A 12,500-nucleotide genomic window follows, 5' to 3' on the forward strand; every position below is an offset into this window, starting at 1 on the left:
GGGAGGGAGAGGGGAGAGAGCGAGAGAGAGACAGAGAGTTGTGGGTGTGGGGGAAGGGAGAGAGAGACAGAGAGTTGTGGGTGTGTGGGAGGGGAGAGAGAGACAGAGAGTTGTGGGTGTGTGGGAGGGAGAGGGGAGAGAGCGAGAGAGAGACAGAGAGTCGTGGGTGTGTGGGAGGGGAGAGGGGAGAGAGCGAGAGAGAGACAGAGAGTTGCGGATGTGTGGGAGGGAGATGGGAGAGAGAGAGAGAGAGAGACAGAGAGTTGCGATTGTGTGGGAGGGAGAGGGGAGAGAGCAAGACAGAGAGAGTTGCGGATGTGGGGGAGGGGAGAGGGGAGAGAGACAGAGATATGGGGGTGGGGGGAGGGAGAGGAGAGAGAGCGAGAGAGAGACAGAGAGTTGCGGGTGTGTGGGTGGGAGAGGGGAGAGAGACAGAGAGAGCGAGAGAGAGTTGCGGGTGTGTGGGAGGGAGAGGGGAGAGAGACAGAGAGAGAGAGAGAGAGAGAGAGAGTTGCGGGTGTGGGGGAGGGGAGAGAGCGAGAGAGAGACAGAGAGTTGTGGGTGTGTGGGAGGGGAGAGGGGTGAGAGCGAGAGAGAGGCAGAGAGTTGTGGGTGTGTGGGAGGGAGAGGGGTGAGAGCGAGAGAGAGACAGAGAGTTGTGGGTGTGTGGGAGGGGAGAGGGGTGAGAGCGAGAGAGAGACAGAGAGTTGTGGGTGTGTGGGAGGGAGAGGGGTGAGAGCGAGAGAGAGACAGAGAGTTGTGGGTGTGTGGGAGGGGAGAGGGGTGAGAGCGAGAGAGAGACAGAGAGTTGTGGGTGTGTGGGAGGGAGAGGGGTGAGAGCGAGAGAGAGACAGAGAGTTGTGGGTGTGTGGGAGGGAGAGGGGTGAGAGCGAGAGAGAGGCAGAGAGTTGTGGGTGTGTGGGAGGGAGAGGGGTGAGAGCGAGAGAGAGACAGAGAGTTGTGGGTGTGTGGGAGGGGAGAGGGGTGAGAGCGAGAGAGAGACAGAGAGTTGTGAGGGTGGGGGGAGGGAGAGGGGAGAGAGCGAGAGAGAGACAGAGAGTTGTGGGTTTGGGGGAAGGGAGAGAGAGACAGAGAGTTGTGGGTGTGTGGGAGGGGAGAGGGGAAAGAGCGAGAGAGAGACAGAGAGTTGCGGATGTGTGGGAGGGAGAGGGGAGAGAGCGAGAGAGAGACAGAGAGTTGTGGGTGTGTGGGAGGGGAGAGGGGAGAGAGCGAGAGAGAGACAGAGAGTTGCGGATGTGTGGGAGGGAGAGTGGAGAGAGAGAGAGAGAGACAGAGAGTTGCGATTGTGTGGGAGGGAGAGGGGAGAGAGCAAGAGAGAGAGAGTTGCGGATGTGGGGGAGGGGAGAGGGGAGAGAGACAGAGATATGGGGGTGGGGGGAGGGAGAGGAGAGAGAGCGAGAGAGATACAGAGAGTTGCGGGTGTGTGGGTGGGAGAGGGGAGAGAGACAGAGAGAGCGAGAGAGAGTTGCGGGTGTGTGGGAGGGAGAGGGGAGAGAGACAGAGAGAGAGAGAGAGAGAGAGAGAGAGTTGCGGGTGTGGGGGAGGGGAGAGAGCGAGAGATAGACAGAGAGTTGTGGGTGTGTGGGAGGGAGAGGGGTGAGAGCGAGAGAGAGACAGAGAGTTGTGGGTGTGTGGGAGGGGAGAGGGGTGAGAGCGAGAGAGAGACAGAGAGTTGTGGGTGTGTGGGAGGGAGAGGGGTGAGAGCGAGAGAGAGACAGAGAGTTGTGGGTGTGTGGGAGGGGAGAGGGGTGAGAGCGAGAGAGAGACAGAGAGTTGTGAGGGTGGGGGGAGGGAGAGGGGAGAGAGCGAGAGAGAGACAGAGAGTTGTGAGGGTGGGGGGAGGGAGAGGAGAGAGCGAGAGAGAGACAGAGAGTTGTGAGGGTGTGGGGGAGGGAGAGGGGAGAGAGCGAGAGAGAGACAGAGAGTTGTGAGGGTGGGGGAGGGGAGAGGGGAGACAGCGAGAGAGAGACAGAGAGTTGTGAGGGTGGGGGGAGGGAGAGGGGAGAGAGAGAGACAGAGAGTTGTGAGGTGGGGGGAGGGAGAGGACAGAGAGAGACAGAGAGTTGTGAGGGTGGGGGGAGGGAGAGGAGAGAGAGAGAGACAGAGTTCTGAGGGTGGGGGGAGGGAGAGAGCGAGAGAGAGACAGAGAGTTGTGAGGGTGGGGGGAGGGAGAGGAGAGAGAGAGAGACAGAGAGTTGTGAGGGTGGGGGGAGGGAGAGGAGAGAGAGAGAGACAGAGAGTTGTGAGGGTGGGGGGAGGGAGAGAGCGAGAGAGAGACAGAGAGATATGGGGGTGGGGGGGAGGGAGAGGGGGAGAGAGCGAGAGAGACAGAGAGTTGTGAGGGTGGGGGGAGGGAGAGGGGAGAGAGCGAGAGAGAGACAGAGAGTTGCGGGTGTGGGGGAGGGGAGAGGGGAGAGAGACAGAGAGATATGGGGGGTGGGGGGAGTGAGAGGGGAGAGAGACAGAGAGTTGCGGGTGTGGGGGGAGGGAGAGAGCGAGAGAGAGACAGAGAGTTGCGGGTGTGGGGGACGGAGAGGAGAGAGAGCGAGAGAGAGAGACAAAAAGTTGCGGGGGTCGAGGAGGGGAGAGGGGAGAGAGCGAGAGAGAGACAGAGAGTTGTGAGGGTGGGGGGAGGGAGAGGGGAGAGAGCGAGAGAGAGACAGAGAGTTGTGAGGGTGGGGGGAGGGAGAGGGGAGAGAGCGAGAGAGAGACAGAGAGTTGTGAGGGTGGGGGGAGGGAGAGGGGAGAGAGCGAGAGAGAGACAGAGTTGTGAGGGTGGGGGGAGGGAGAGGGGAGAGAGCGAGAGAGAGACAGAGAGTTGTGAGGGTGGGGGGAGGGAGAGGGGAGAGAGCGAGAGAGAGACAGAGAGTTGTGAGGGTGGGGGGAGGGAGAGGGGAGAGAGCGAGAGAGAGACAGAGTTGTGAGGGTGGGGGGAGGGAGAGGGGAGAGAGCGAGAGAGAGACAGAGAGTTGTGAGGGTGGGGGGAGGGAGAGGGGAGAGAGCGAGAGAGAGAGACAGAGAGTTGCGGGTGTGGGGGAGGGGAGAGGGGAGAGAGCGAGAGAGAGACAGAGAGTTGTGAGGGTGGGAGGAGGGAGAGAAGAGAGAGAGACAGACAGAGAGTTGCGGGTGTGGGGGAGGGGAGAGGGGAGACAGCGAGAGAGAGACAGAGAGTTGTGAGGGTGGGGGGAGGGAGAGGGGAGAGAGCGAGAGAGAGACAGAGAGTTGTGAGGGTGGGGGGAGGGAGAGGGGAGAGAGAGAGACAGAGACAGAAAGTTGTGAGGGTGGGGGGAGGGAGAGGGGAGAGAGAGAGACAAAGAGTTGTGAGGGTGGGGGCAGGGAGAGGGGAGAGAGAGAGACAGAGACAGAGAGTGGTGAGGGTGGGGGGAGGGAGAGGGGAGAGAGAGAGAGACAGAGACAGAGAGTTGTGGGGGGAGGGAGAGGGGAGAGAGAGACAGAGACAGAGAGTTGTGAGGGTGGGGGGAGGGAGAGGGGAGAGAGAGAGACAGAGACAGAGAGTTGTGAGGGTGGGGGGAGGGAGAGGGGGAGAGAGAGAGACAGAGTTGTGAGGGTGTGGGGAGGGAGAGGGGAGAGAGAGAGAGACAGAGACAGAGTTGTGAGGGTGGGGGGAGGGAGAGGGGAGAGAGAGAGACAGAGACAGAGAGTTGTGAGGGTGGGGGGAGGGAGAGGGGAGAGAGAGAGAGACAGAGACAGAGAGTTGTGAGGGTGGGGGGAGGGAGAGGGGAGAGAGCGAGAGAGAGACAGAGAGTTTCGGGTGTAGGGGAAGGGAGAGAGAGAGAGAGAGAGAGAGAGAGAGAGTTGCGGGTGTGGGGGGAGGGAGAGGGGAGAGAGAGAGAGAGACAGAGAGTTGTGAGGGTGGGGGGAGGGAGAGGGGAGAGAGCGAGAGAGAGACAGAGAGTTTCGGGTGTAGGGGAAGGGAGAGAGAGAGAGAGAGAGAGAGAGAGAGAGAGTTGCGGGTGTGGGGGGGAGGGAGAGGGGAGAGAGAGAGAGAGACAGAGAGTTGTGAGGGTGGGGGGAGGGAGAGGGGAGAGAGAGAGACAGAGAGTTGCGGGTGTGGGGGGGAGGGAGAGGGGAGAGAGCGAGAGAGAGACAGAGAGTTGTGAGGGTGGGGGGAGGGAGAGGGGAGAGAGCGAGAGAGAGACAGAGAGTTTCGGGTGTAGGGGAAGGGAGAGAGAGAGAGAGAGAGAGAGAGAGAGAGAGTTGCGGGTGTGGGGGGAGGGAGAGGGGAGAGAGAGAGAGAGACAGAGAGTTGTGAGGGTGGGGGGAGGGAGAGGGGAGAGAGAGAGACAGAGAGTTGCGGGTGTGGGGGGAGGGAGAGGGGAGAGAGCGAGAGAGAGACAGAGAGTTGTGAGGGTGGGGGGAGCGAGAGGGGAGAGAGCGAGAGAGAGACAGAGAGTTGCGGGTGTGGGGGAGGGGAGAGGGGAGAGAGCGAGAGAGAGAGAGAGAGTTGTGAGGGTGGGGGGAGGGAGAGGGGAGAGAGCCAGAGAGAGACAGAGAGTTGTGAGGGTGGGGGAGGGGAGAGGGGAGAGAGAGAGAGAGAGAGAGAGAGAGAGAGTTGCGGGTGTGGGGGAGGGGAGAGAGAGAGAGTTGCGGGTGTGGGGGAGGGGAGAGAGAGACAGAGAGTTGCGCGTGTGTGGGAGGGGAGAGGGGAGAGAGAGAGAGAGAGACAGAGAGAGAGTTGCGGGGAGGGGGGGGGAGGGTTGAGGGGGGAGTCGAGGGGAGAGAGCGAGAGAGCGTGATTGTGGGAGGAGATAGGACTGACGGAGATAGGCAGGAAGGGGGGTGAGAGGGAAGGGGAGGGGTCAGTGGGGAAAGGGGAGGTGGGGGAAGTATGGTGACTGTGTTGGTAGGTGTGCTTTTGTTCTCTGTGTGTGTGTGTGTGTGTGTGTGTGTGTATGTGTGTGTGTGTGTGTGTGTGTGTGTGTGTGTGTGTGTATGTGTCTATAGCACTGTGTAGTGCATGCAATGACATATGTAATGTAGTAGTGTGTAGTGGAGACCCTTTTTCAAGGCGGGGACTGGATGAAAAAAAGCGTGCCAATACTTATGTATTATCCTCGAAAATGAAGAATTTGTCTTGTCTTGTCTTGTCTTCTCTCTCTCTCTCTCTCTCTCTCTCTCTCTCTCTCTTTCTTTCTTTTGGGTATATGTGTGTGTTTTTCTCATTAACTTCGTCCGTCAGGTCTTCGCAGACTGATAAACTGGTTTCTTATCAATGTTCTCTCTCTCTCTCTCTCTCTCTCTCTCTCTCTCTCTCTCTCTCTCTCTCTCTCTTATTCGTTTGTTTATTTCATACGTATAAACTTGTATGACTTCATCGTCTGCCGTGTTTTACTGTTTTGTTGTTGTCGTTTGTTTTTTTTCTATTTTGCGCGCGCGCACACACACACACACACACACACACACACACACACACATTTATCATGCACGCCAGTAGTGTTTGCTTTCAGATTAACAGAATGTTTTAGGCCTTCCGTTTTCATTTATATGTCTTTTGTGTGTGTGTGTGTGTGTGTGTGTGTGTGTGTGTGTGTGTGTGTGTGTGTGTGTGTGTGTGTGTGTGTGTCTCATTTTGTTTTTTGTTTTCAATTTCAATCAAAGCATAGAAATTTATACCTGTTTCCTGTTCTCTCCAGAAGTCTATGGGTCCAAGAAGCCATTGCTGTTCGCGAAAGGATGTCATTAAAATGGGTGATAAAAATACGTTTTTATGTGAGGGAGTTTCACAATCGGTTTCCACTGATGTTGAGCAGTAGTTTGCTTTCAGATTAACAGAATGTTTTAGGCCTTCCGTTTTCATTTATATGTCTTTTGTGTGTGTGTGTGTGTGTGTGTGTGTGTGTGTGTGTGTGTGTGTGTGTGTGTGTGTGTGTGTGTGTGTGTGTGTGTCTCATTTTGTTTTTTGTTTTCAATTTCAATCAAAGCATAGAAATTTATACCTGTTTCCTGTTCTCTCCAGAAGTCTATGGGTCCAAGAAGCCATTGCTGTTCGCGAAAGGATGTCATTAAAATGGGTGATAAAAATACGTTTTTATGTGAGGGAGTTTCACAATCGGTTTCCACTGATGTTGAGCAGGATTTGGGTCTGACGTGGTGAATAGGGGGGGACTCGGGGGCAAGGGGGGGGGGCGGAGGGAGGGATGAGGGGGGGATGTGGGGTTGTGTGTGTGGGGGGGGGGCGGGGAGGGGGTATGGGGGGGTGGGCATTCGTGCGTGGGGGTGGGGGAAGGAGGGAAAGATAGGTGGGAGTGGTGGGGGCTTTGGCTCCGGGGGGAGAAGGGGGGGGGGGGGGCTAGGGGGGGCGGTGGTGGTGCGGGACTTGCCGCGAATCAAATGTCTTACGTGCTTAGATGTATTAATATCGCAACCGGACTTTTCTCTGAAATTCGTCTCTCTTTTCTTTTCTTTTTTTTTTCGGATACCTGATTCTCTCTTCGTCCCTCTCCCCGTCCCCCCACCTCTCTCCCCCTCTCTCTTGCATTCGCATTCTATGACTTTAATATATGTAGTATTGTGTAGTGTAGACCCTGTTACAGGGCGGGGACTGGATGAAAAAAAAAGCGCGCCAGTGCTTATCTGATATCCTCGCAAATAAAGAATCTGTCTTGTCTTGTCCTCTCTCTCTCTCTCTCTCTCTCTCTCTCTCTCTCTCTCTCGATATAACGGAGTTATTATTATGTGTTGGGGGACCTGTTGGTGGCTGTCATTATTCTTCAAAGAAAACAAATTTGTTTTGTTTCATTATTTGCTTTCACCATTTCATTCGTTTATTGTAATGGATTGTTATGAATTTATTGAGAGTATGTTGACGCATTCACCCATGTGGTAAGGACCTGATGGCCAATGACATTAACTCATTCAGTACGGCCAGTCCTCTCTTCTCTTCAACACAGACTCTTCGGATGTCCAGTGGGTGTCTGAATGACCCAATCTTTAGCTTCCGTCGCCAGAATTGTGGTATTCTTTGTCAACATTCACCTCTTCCGCTTGCAATACTTTGATGATGGTAATTGGGGCGAAACGCTGTTAACGTCGTCTCTTTCGCCGTTCGTATGGAGAGAGTTAAAGTGTCGAAGCGTCTATCTCTCTCGGTGTATGTATGCATGAATGCATGTATATATATATTTGTGTGTGTGTGCGTGCGTGTGAGTGTGTGTGTGTGTGTGTGTGCGCGCGCGCGCGTCTGTGTCTGTCTGAGCCAGTGCCTGAGTCTATGTGTCTGTGTGTATAGTTTCTGTGTTTGTTTGTTTTTCAAACGTTCCCTAGCTAATCTTCGTTTTGTCATGGAACTGGGGGAAAAAATCATCAGTAGAATTATAACATAAACTACTAATAAACAAGATGTTTTGAAGATTCGTTCACTCAACATTACGAATATTCTGCAAAACTGTTACCGGGTTAGAAGACTATAGACCATACAAGTAAACGTATAAAAGCAGAAATCCATTCTCTACCGGAAATAAACGAATGCATGACTGAATGGATGAATATATAAATACATAAATAGATATCAGAACAAACAAATACAGAGGAAAAACAACAACAACAACAAAAGCAACAACAACAACAACACACACACACACACACACACACACACACACACACACACACACACACACACACACACGGAGAGCGCTCGGACCAGCGTTCACTTTCAAAATGTCAAGTCCTTAAACTTGGACACAAACATTTCAGGCTTCCACCCACAAGCTCCGGTGATCTACAGCCTGTAAATTCGGTCCTTGTAATGTCAAACACACACACACACACACACACACACACACACACACACACACACACACACATGCAGGCACAAGCTTGGTGTTAGTAAAAAAAATGCACAGGAAAAATAAAACAAAATGAAACGCGCGCTCTGTTTTTAACAGACGGGAGTTTATTTTTTTTATTTTTTTTTTTAAGCTGGAAATGCACTGGGAGTGTCTTCATCTAAATGGCAAGGAGTTCCACTGGAATCAGAATCAGAATCAGAATCAGAATTGTATTCAGTAAGGCCAAATCCCTATTTTTCGAAAGGGTTGTGAACTATAATAAGTACACCATAATTATTTTGCAACATAATATATATATATATGCAAATCTTATCTCCCATATGCACACACACTCACATTATGAGGAAACTCCACACACACACACACACACACACATACACGCGCGCGCACACACACACACACTGTACATATGCACACATACATATAAGCATCCACCTTAACTCACCTACTTGTATACAGGAACCAATATACAAATACTCACAACTATAGGAAAACACATGCATACACATGCACACATAAACATACATATATGTATTCAAGATACAGCAATTTCTCTTACTTTAGACACTGGGTTGGGACACAAGTGAGAGAGAGAGAAGGAACTTTGACTGAAGAAGGTCTTTTGAACAGACGACTGAACGATAGTCCTAGAAAAAAACAACAAAGCATTGGGCAGAGTTGTTGTCCAGAGGGTTGACAGTTTTACAAGTCTTGTCATGCAAATCCGATGACATTGTGCTTGAATATTATTGTATAATTCCAACAATGATGATAACTGCACGTGCTAATAGGCTTGTGAAACTGGACGAAAAAAAGAAAAAAAAAAGAAAAAAGAAAAGAAAAAACTAAATGATGAAGGAAGAACGTGATCAGACTCTGAAACGTGCCACAGGGCAAACGGACCGGCAGTCAAAGCAAATCGAATGGCCTTGCTCAAACAATCCTCCAAGGAGCTGTTGAGGGAGAAAGACGGAGGGGAGTATTAGTATCAGTATTATCAGTATCAGTATCAGTATTAGTAGCTCAAGGAGGCGTCACTGTGTTGGGTCAAATCCATATACGCTACACCACATCTGCCAAGGAGATGCCTGACCAGCAGCGTAACCCAACGCGCTTAGTCAGGCCTTGAGAAAAAAAAAAGAAAAAAAAGATAACACAAAATAAATAGATAAAATAAAATTAAAAAATAAATAAATAAAATAACATTTTTTTTAATTGCAAAAAAAAGTGAATAACATAAAATAAAATAACAAAAAATAAAATAATAAAATAAAATAAAATGAGATAAAAAAATGATAATAATATAAAATAAATAAAAAAAACAATAGATAAATACACCAAAATACTACTACTAATAATATTATTATTTATAAGGCACAAATTCTTGATGAAGGAGGGGAAGATAGAATGGAAAAAGAAAGAAAATAAATAATAATGGACTAACAACGTTTTTTTTTGTTTTTGTTTTTGTTTTTTTCTCAAGGCCTGACTAAGCGCGTTGGGTTACGCTGCTGGTCAGGCATCTGCTTGGCAGATGTGGTGTAGCGTATATGGATTTGTCCGAACGCAGTGACGCCTCCTTGAGCTACTGAAACTGAAACTGAAACAAGGAAACCATTGGCACTTACCCAGGCACTGACACCCCCACACCCACACACCTGCAGGAATCAGGTGAACCGTTCTTCTGTGCGGCGCCCGACTGACTCTCGAAGGAAGAGGAGGAGGAGGAGGAAGAGGAGGAGGAGAGAAAGAAGAAGAGAGGAGGAGGAGGAGAAGTAACAACAAGAGGAAGGATACATAACACGCGGCGACCAAAGCACGTGCAAAACAGAAGCTCCAAGGTCTTCGTTGGACTGACCCAGTTTTCTTTGCGATGAGGTATTCGTTGCGTTTCCTGATTGTGACGGTTTTGATATTGATGGCAATAACTGTCACGTAATTATGATTGTGCGTTAGCGCGAAAGACAATGACATGACCATGGTTTTCCATGTCAGTTTGACGTTGTTCTTAGCTTCGAGTGGATACAATGGTCTTTGATTCCAACCTAGTAGCGATAAACACACTCTCTCTCTCTCTCCCTCTCTCTCTCCCTCTCTCTCCCTCTCTCTCTTCTCTCTTTCTTTCTCTCAATTTGTCTCTTTGTCACTGTTAATATATATATATATATATATATATATATATATATATATATATATATATATATATACCCTTTCTCTCCATCGAGTTTTAAGCTTTTTCTTCTTCTTGCTTCAAGCCATAAACCCATATTACTTGCACCTGGCCGCACACATTTATAGATTTACGGCTTTCCAGATCCGTATCATACAGAGAAAGCAAAAAAACAAAACAAAACAAAACAACAACAACAACAACAGCAACTACAACAACAACACAAACACGTACACTCACATACACTATTATCATTCGTAATTTTCATTGTCCAGTTACAAGATTTACTTGTGTAGCATACACTATTATCATTCGTAATTTTCATTGTCCAGACACAAGATTTACTTGTGTAATCTAGGTATATGATTATCGTTGTCCGTTAGGGACCTTGGCCGAAATCTCGAAATCTGAATAAAACATTTCGCATTCGCATTCTCTCTCTCTCTCTCTCTCTCTCTCTCTGTGTGTGTGTGTGTGTGTGTGTGTGTGTGTGTGTGTGTGTGTGTGTGTGTGTGTGTGTTATGCATTTTGACTGCGATCCAAAAACTCTCTCTTGCGTCACACAATCCGACTGAGCATTCAGACTCTGTTCGTGTAACAAGATTACAACCGCTCTTTTCAATCCCATCCACACCACCAATCAAAATCAAACTCAAAACTAAAACAGCACACACGTACCTTTCAAATCGTTAACAATCCGACAACCCAGGTGTGAAGCTTCTAAACAGGGGCACGGATTCACTGTAGCCGGGGCGTTGGGCAAGGCCTTTTTTTATAAAGTCCACAACAGCCCCCGCAAGGCCTTTTTTTTTTTAAAGTCCACAACAGCGCATGACAACAGAGCTGGCTGACGAAGACACACGACCCACTCTCTCTCTCTCTCTCTCTCTCTCTCTCTGGGAAGGTCTCTTGTCCCTCTCTCCCTGTCTGTGCCTCTGATAAAGACAGACAGACAGACAGACAGAAAGAAAGAAAGAGAAAGAGAGAGAAAAAAAAATGAGTCAAGGTGGAAGCCCCCAAAAGTAATTTTCTCTCTGGTGAATCTCTTGTGTACACAAATCCGTGGTCGTCACAGACGCCTGGGGAAGGGAAGGCAGTAAAAGAAAAAGGGGGTGGGGGGGGCCGTGGGGTGGTGAGGTGGGGGGGGGGGCGTGTTTTTGAAATAACTTTTAACAAGACAAAAGTCTCACGCGGTGTAGAAGTGTATTTGTACCCCCGGTTATTTTTTTTTTTCTTCTTCTTCTTCTTCCCCCCTCCCCCAGCCGTCCCACTTTGTTTTCTCCCCCCTCCCTCCTTTTTTTTTCGTTCTTTTCCTCTTTTTTTTAACCCTGGGAATCAAATCTGACGAGCCACAGATTAACTCACCCTTGTGTCCATGTTTCTAGGGTAAAATCAAAATTGAGAGTTCAGTCATTCGGATGAGACGACTGATAAATGTGACAGGCCTCATGTGCTGTCAGCAATGCACTTGACGCATTGAAAAAACAACAACAACAACAACAACATCCAAACACAAGATGGAGTGTTGTCCTTTGCGCAAAGAGTTCTGGGCAATATCTACTAAAAAAGTTTCCTCCTCATGACAGAATGAGTAGTTTTCATTACAAGACGGTGGACGGTTCGCTCAACAAATCCCACAAGATGTGTACAGGGGAAGAAATTAAAACAAGAAAGGCAAAGCCTTCAAGACTCACTTGTGATACACTTTTAAAAAATCCAAGCTTTTTATGTATTGAGTATAATGCATTTACTGTTATATTTATATTTTTTGTATTCTCTAAACTTGGCACTTTGATCTGATATTCGACCCAACAAAAAGATCTGTCATTATTATCATTTTTTGTTCAAACAGGAACTTCCTTTGCTAAGCATGGAAGTTTTATTTATTGCAAACGTTTTGGTGGAGACATTATAACAAGGGAAATTACTCTGCTGGGGAACTTAGTTTGCTTTAAACTGATCTTTCTCATCTTAAACATTACATTTTGAAATTATACTCAATACATAAAAAGCTTGGATTTTTTTTTGAAAGTGCATCACAAGTGAGTCTTGAAGGCCTTGCCTCTCTTGTTTCAAAATGTAATGTTTAAGATGAGAAAGATCAGTTTAAAGCAAATTAACTCCACTAGCATTACAGAGTAATTTCCCTTCTTTACTATCTGCATCAAAACGTTTGCAAAATAAATAAACTTCCATGCTTAGGAAAAGAAGTTCCTGTTTGAACAAAAAATGATAATAATGACTGCTCTAGCTGTTGGGTCAGAATATCAGATCAAAGTGCCAAGTTTAGAGAATACAAAAAATATAAATATAACAGTAAATGCAGTTTGCATATAATTAGGCTTCATTCTTTATTTTTTTGTGCCCATCCCAGAGGCGCAATATTGTTTTAAACAAGATGACTGGAAAGAACTGAATTTTTCCTATTTTTATGCCAAATTTGGTGTCAACTGACAAAGTAGTTGCAGAGAAAATGTCAATGTTAAAGTTTACCACGGACA

The 12,500-nt window shown here is 48.5% G+C and overlaps 1 protein-coding gene across 1 annotated transcript in view; it reads right to left on the minus strand.

Moving 5' to 3' along the window:
* Positions 1–10,846, minus strand: part of LOC143295255 (NACHT and WD repeat domain-containing protein 2-like) — a 92,018-nt gene extending 81,172 nt beyond the window's left edge. Inside the window, exon 1 of the mRNA XM_076606838.1 lies at positions 10,678–10,846. The gene's annotated coding sequence lies outside the window, so the exon portion shown is untranslated. The remainder of the gene's footprint in view (positions 1–10,677) is intronic.
* Between the last annotated feature and the right edge of the window lie 1,654 nt (positions 10,847–12,500).

The sequence above is a fragment of the Babylonia areolata genome, chromosome 20 (genome assembly GCF_041734735.1).
Source record: "Babylonia areolata isolate BAREFJ2019XMU chromosome 20, ASM4173473v1, whole genome shotgun sequence".
NCBI classification, from domain to species: domain Eukaryota; kingdom Metazoa; phylum Mollusca; class Gastropoda; order Neogastropoda; family Buccinidae; genus Babylonia; species Babylonia areolata.